Source organism: Stenella coeruleoalba (genome assembly GCF_951394435.1).
Source record: "Stenella coeruleoalba genome assembly, chromosome: 6".
In the NCBI taxonomy this organism is placed as follows: domain Eukaryota; kingdom Metazoa; phylum Chordata; class Mammalia; order Artiodactyla; family Delphinidae; genus Stenella; species Stenella coeruleoalba.
Window position 1 is genome coordinate 6,245,317 of NC_137151.1, and position 7,413 is coordinate 6,252,729.

Below are 7,413 nucleotides of genomic sequence, written 5' to 3' on the forward strand. Positions count from 1 at the left end.
AAAAAAAAAAAAAAAAAAAAAAGGAACAGGCATAAGGAAAAAGTGATACAGAGCAATTGCCATAAAAACCCTTCCTGGTTAAGTTTCTGAACTTTAAGGATAAACAGTTCTTCAGACATCCAGACATAAAGAGGAAGGCTCCACTGAAGACCATTCAATGGGGAAAGAATAGACTTGTCAACAAATGATACTAGGCCAACTGGGTATCTACAGGCAAGAAAATGATTTGGGATCCTCACCTCATACTATATGCAAAAATTGGATCAAAATGCTTCCAAAACCTATATGTAAGAACTTAAGGTATAGAGCACGCGGCAGAGCAGTCCTCCTGGGTTCCCTTACCCTGCTGCTCTCTGCCCAGGCGCCCCTTCCCAATGAAGTCTCTTGCTTTGTCTGAGAAGAAAACATAGTACAGTTGTTAGGGGAACCGCTAACCAAAACTGCCCATCCTGGCCAGGCCGGATAGTAACCATCTGCAAGAGTTCTCTTACAACAGGAGGTCCTGGTAAGCAACATGGAACTCACAATCTACCACCAACTGGAAGAATTCGGGAAATGTCAAAAGAGAGAGGAGACGCCAGTCCATACATCCTACCAACCTCCCAGAATCTTCTCACTGGAATCCACCTTGGCTGAGGGATGTGCGTGACACCAGGAAGGACCCTGAGTCAGACCAAATATGGACCAAGGAAGATGCTCACCCAGAGACAACCCGGAAACTAACCGCATCACCATAAAACCCGAGACTGCGAGCCACGTGGCAGAGCAGCTCTCCTGGGTTCCCTTACCCTGCTGCTCTCCACCTGGGCCCTCCTTCCAAGTAAAGTCTCTTGTTTGTCAGCACGTGTGTCTCCTCGGACAGTTCATTTCCGAGTATTAGTATTAGACAAGTATTAGACTCTCAGGCCCTGGAGGGGTCCCCCTTCCTGCAACACACTGAGTTAGGCGATAACTTCTTAGAAACAATACCAAATGCACAAGTGATAAAAGAAAAAAAAAATATTTGAACTTTATCAAAATTTAAAACTTTTGTGCTTCAAATAACACCATCAAGAAAGTGAAAAGGAAATCCTCAGAACGGGAGAATATGTTTGTAAATCTTGTCTCTGCTACGCGACTTATATCTAGAGTATTTAAAGAACTCTTACAACTCAATAATAAGATAAATAACGCAAATTTTTAAATGGGCGAAGGATTTAAATAAACATGTATTCAAAGAAGATACATAAATGGCCAGTAAGCACATGAAAAAAATACCTAACATCATTAGTTTTGCAAATCAACACCAGATTAAGATACAAATGCACCCCCTTTAGGATTACTATAATAAATAAGATGACAATCACACGTTTTGTCCACAATGGGGAGAAACTGGAACCCTCATATATTGCAGGTTGGAATGTAAAATGGTGCAGCCACTATGGAAAATGTTCTGGCAACTTATCAAAATGTTAAACATAGTATTATCATGTGATCCAGCAACTCCACTTCTAGGTACACACTCAAAAGAATTGAAACATATGTCCACACAAAAACTTGTATATGAATGTTCATAACACCAGTATTCATAATAGCCTAAAAGTAGAAACAACCCACATATCCATCAACTGATGAATGGATAAACAAAATGTGATATGTCCATCCATCATCCACACAGTGGAATATTATTGACTGAAAACATTATGCCAAGTGAAAGAAGCCAGACAGAAAAGACCAAATATTGCATGAGTCCATATACATATGAAATGTCCAGATTAGGCAAATTCATCACAGAGCAATGGTTGCCAGGGGCCGGAGAGAGGAGGGAATGGGTGACTGCTACGGGAGAGGAGGTTTCTCTTTGAGCAACGAGCATTTTCCAAAATTAGACTAGGGTGATTGTTGCAAAACTGTACCTATACTAAAATCCATCAAATTGTACACTTTAAACAGATGAATTTTATGGTATGTATTTATATCTCAATAAAGCTGGGTTTTTTTTTCTAAAAAAAGCAAGTTTCTTCAAGGGGTCAAACATTAGACTTCTCCATGCCAAATGCAATAACAGAAAACTATAGAGCAATGCCTACAAAATTCTAAGGGAAAGATTGACCTAAGAATTTTATACACCGTGAAGATATCTCTTTAAATACAAGAGGAACAGACGGACTGCTGAAAAAGCTACCCAAAATGAAATCTAGCTAAATAAGAAAGGTTCAAATGAAAGAATTCAACAACAGAGGAGTCAAGGTAAAAGGACTGAAGGTGAAAATGGAATCAAGTTAAAATTAGAACCATGATTAAACAGTGGGGGAAATATAATTTGAAATAAAATGTAAATGTTACTGACCAGGGTTCTTGGCCTCCTTAATTAATCAATAGAAATTGATCAGAGGCCAGACAAGAAATTCAGGCAAGGCCTCGGGAGCGAGAACCAACAACAGCTTCCCTTGCTTGTTCACTCACTCAGCAGGGGCAAGCTTGTTCCTTATATGGGGTGAGGGTAGGGGTGGGTCCAGGGGTCGGTGGGAGGGGTAGCTTAGGTGGTTTGCCCACCCCTTTGGTGGTGGTGTGTGCAGCGGGCATGTGCAGTGCCCTGCTTTTGCTCCCGACCCCCTGCTTTTACTCCCGGATCCTCAGAAGTGGCAGTTGGGATTTCTGGTCTGTTTGTATCTTGTCCAGAATTTGCCCCAACTGCACTTGAATGCACGCACTTACTTTTAGTCCCGTATATTTCCTTTGTATTTTGTTGCTCCAGGAGACCTTCTGTTCAGGTGCAAGCACTGCAGCAAAGGGTCCCAGGTCCAAGCCTGTCTCATAAATATTATAAACAAAGGAGGATCATTGACTCCTGTCTTTTAAAGATGAGGAGAAAAATGTTTAACTTCCTTCTAGTTCCCCTCCTGCTGCCTTTTGACTTGTTTGTATGTATTTTTCAGGTGGTGAGCAGAGGTTAGACTGCTTTTTGTCCCCCAGGAACAAACAGCTGTGTCATCTCAGTGGCTCAGCGGTGCCGGTGTTCTGTGTCTACGTTCCACACCCAACGCTGGTTGTCCGGGGCTCCACTCCACGCTGTCACCTGGAGACCCGGATCAACATAGGGTCACTGTCCTGTAGCTGCAAGGCTGGGAACACCTGGCCCTCACTGTCAACACCCCAGGGAATAACCAGCTGAGCGGGGTTCACACAGGCAATAAAATGCTTTAGCCCAGAAGTTGGGAATTCCCTGGCGGTCCAGTGATTAGGATGCTTCACTTCCACTGCACGGGGTGCGGGTTCAATCTCTGGTCAGGGAGCTAAGATCCCCCATGCCACGCTGCACGGCCAAAAAAGAGAAAAGAAAAACACAAACGTGGCTTCCCTGGTGGCGCAGTGGTTGAGAGTCCGCCTGCCGATGCAGGGGACATGGGTTCGTGCCCTGGTCCGGGAAGATCCCACATGCCGCGGAGCGGCTGGGCCCGTGAGCCATGGCCGCTGAGCCTGCGCGTCCGGAGCCTGTGCTCCACAACGGGAGAGGCCACAACGGTGAGAGGCCCGCGTACCGCAAAAAAAAAAAAAAAAAAGAAAAACAAAAACAGAAGTGACACCTGTCACTTTGACTCCCAGCCCATTGCCCTGTCTTAACTGCAAGGGAATAGGAGAGCATAACTTCAGCTGTTCCTGGCAGAGAGGGAAAGACTGGATACGGGAAGCTCTAGGAGTGTCATCCGTGGCCTGGAATACATCACTAAGATACAGAGGGTCAGGAGTAGCAGAAACTCCTCACCTCTAGTGGTTTTGAAAGGCTTCCCCTTTCCTGGGGCGCCAGTGCCCACAGCCCTGTCCCTGGGTGAGCTTTGGGGTCTCGTACCGGTCAGCGGCAGCCTTACTGTCCTTGCAGGTCCTGTGGGAAGATAGTCTTGGCTGTGGTTCCCCTTGCACGGCCTTGGAACCCAGTTGATTCTTTCCAAAGATGTTCATGTCTTTCCACATATTCTTCGCCTTCTCAAAGCAGCCTGGGTGGATTTTTGTCATTTGAGATAGAGAACCCTTACTGGCAGGGTACTGTTACGTATACGGCAGTTAGATGGCTGGGAAAATGCCCATTTCTCATTAACTTGTTCTGTGCCGAATGAATAAGTCTCATGATAGAAAAGCCAAATTTGTGGGCTGGGCATAAAAGATTTTACCCCCAGTCCCCAAACGGGGCTCCTACCAGGATTACCCTTGATAGTTTCGCTTTTCCGAGACCTATATTTCCTTTAAGGACAAGAAGAAAAGAAATAATGCATTCTTTCAAATATGCAAGGGCGCTTCCACACATGCCCCATTTCTTTCTCAAAACTGAGGACTTTAGGCGTTTCTTCCATCAGTAATTGAACACTACCTGTAGCTCTGCCAGCACTTCAGGCTGAGAAGAATAATTTCTCAAGTACTAAACTGCAGCTAACTGCCAAATGATTTTGTGAAGGAAAGTGAGGCGCCGTGCCGTTTCCAGCTACAAAAAGAGCATCTACAACCCACAGACTGGGAGAGAATATTTGCAAATCACTTATCTGACTTGTATCCGGAATATATAAAGAATACTTACAACTCAATAAAAAGACAACCCAATTAAAACATGGGCAAAGGATTTGTACAGATATTTCTCCAAAAAAAGATCTGCAAATCAAAAATATATACACTAAAAGATATTAGGGGAATGCAAATCAAAACCACAATGAGATACCACTTCATGCCCAGTAGGATGGCTCTCATTTAAAAAGACGGACAAGGGCTTCCCTGGTGGCGCAGTGGTTGAGAGTCCTCCTGCCGATGCAGGGGATGCAGGTTCGTGCCTCGGTCCAGGAGGATCCCACATGCCGCGGAGCGGCTGGGCCCGTGAGCCATGGCTGCTGAGGCTGCGCGTCCGGAGCCTATGCTCGGCAACGGGAGAGGCCGCAACGGTGAGAGGCCCGCGTACCGCAAAAAAAATAAAATAAAATAAATAAAAAATAAATAAGAAAATAAAAAGACGGACAATAGGGACTTCCCTGGTGGTGCAGTGGTTAAGAATCTGCCTGCCAGTACAGGGAACACGGGTTCGAGCCCTGGTCTGGGAAGACCCCACGTGCCGTGGAGCAACTAAGCCCGTGCACCACAACTACTGAATCCACGCACTGCAACTGCTAAAGCCCGCGCTCCTAGAGCCCATGCTCCACAACAAGAGAAGCCACTGCAGTGGGAAGCCCGCGCACCTTAACAAAGAGTAGCCCCTGCTCACCGCAACTACAGAAAGCCTGCGTGCAGCAACAAAGACCCAACACAGCCAAAAAATTTTTTAAATTAAAAAAAATCTGTTTAAAAAATAAATAAAAAGACGGACAGTAACAAGTATTGTTGAGGCTATGGAGTAATTGAGGGCTCATACATTGTTGGTGAGAATGTAAACTGATGCAGCCATTCTGGAAAACAGTCTGGCAGTTCCTCAAAATGCTAAACCTAGAGTTACCGTATGAAACAGCAGTTCCACTCTAGGTGAAGTGGGATGAAAACACATGCCCACAAAGATACATGTACACAAATGTTCACAGCAGCATTATTCATAATAGCCCAAAAGGGGAAATTAGGGCTTCCCTGGTGGCGCAGTGGTTAAGAATCCACCTGCCAATGAAGGGGACATGGGTTCGAGCCCTGGTCCGGGAAGATCCCACAGGCCGCGGAGCAACTAAGCCCGTGCGCCACAACTACTATGCCTGCGCTCTAGAGCCCAAGAGCCACAACTGCTGAGCCCATGAGCCACAACTAGTGAAACCCGTGCACCTAGACCCCGTGCTCCATAACAAGAGAAGCCACCACAATGAGCAGCCTGCGCACTGCAAGGAAGAGTAGCCCCCCATCGCCGCAACTAGAGAAAGTGCACGCGCAGCAACGAAGACCCAACGCAGCCAAACATAAATATAATTCATTAATTTTTTAAAAAATCTCTACCTTTAAAAAAAAGGGGGGAGAGTGGAAATTATTCAAATGTTCATCGACTCATGAGTGGATAAACAGAATGCAGTATATCCATTTAATGGATTCGTATTCAACCATCGAAGGAACGAAGTACTGACACGTGGAGAGACCTTGGAAACATTAGGTGACGTGAAAGAAGCTGATCACAAAGACCACAGACTGTATAATTCCATTCATTTGAAGGGTCCTGTCCAGAAGAGGCAAATCCATAGAGAAAGGAAGGCACTCAGTGGTTGCCAGGGCCTGGGGAGAGGAAGGATGGGAAGTGGCTGGAAAGGGTGTGGGGTTCCATTCGGGTGATGAACATATCCTAAAGTAAATTGCGATGGTTGTGCAATTCTGAATATACTAATAAACACGGAATCGTACCCTGTAAAAAAGTCAGTTTTGTGGTCTATGAATTAGATCTCTTTCAAACTGTCATTTTTAAAAAGTACACCTAAAACAGCTATTTTGCTCACATATTTTTTTAAGGTTCAAACAAGTTTGTTGTTCTCATTTTCAGCTCTTGAAAGTGATTGTGTAGGAAGAAAAGAGATCAGCCTCTTGCCATGAAGAGGTGGTTAAGTTTTGCCTTGGGGAGTAACGGATTAGGACCTAAATCCTGTTAAATGTATTCAGTGCTTCACTCCCGTCCCCCTAGGTCTCTCCTCTTCACAGAAGCATTTTCCAAAGGCCTAAGCATGTTGGCCTAGGATCGTGTCCAGGGTTTGGGGACAGGAATGACCTCAAACGCCCTGTCCACTGGCGCCAGGGACCTAAAGTTTCCGGACACCGTGGGAGGGGCACACGCCCTCCAGGGCTCCTTCCTCCCCACCCTCCGGGCCTCTTGCTGGAGGGTCTCATCTCAACATGCAGCAAGGCCCCTGCAATGTAACAAATCACAGAAAGACAGCTTCTCATACCTTGGAATAGCGCTGGCCTGGTGGTTTGGAGACTTTGATGGGGCTCTGATGGGGCTGGCAACTCAGCTGTGGCAGGGACATGTCACTCTACCCTTTGGGGCCTCAATTTCCTTATCTGTAAAATGAAATATTTGGACTGGATCATTTCTAACCCTTGGCTTACATTTCCTTTCTACAACAGATACAGCTATGTGTGGTTACAGCTAACAAGACCAATATTCAAACTTTGCGTTTCCTTCTCTCCTTCTAGAAATATTTCTATTTCCTTATTTTAATAAAAATTAACATCCATTCCAGACATTTTATTAAACTTTGACGTGTTAATTTATAGTAGTAATACTTTATCCTTGTTAAGGGGGTAAAAACTTTCAATGCAGCGTTGGCTAGCAGGTCTGGTGAGAGTGGGCCCCCCCCCCCCCCGATGTGAGAAATCCACGTTGGTTCGTTTGTCCCCTCTGCTTACGGGCAGAGTCACAGAAAGGAAAGAAAACAAGAGCCCGTTCACTTCTCCCCCTGCCCTTCCACATCTGCCTTTCCTCTCCAGGGGAACCAC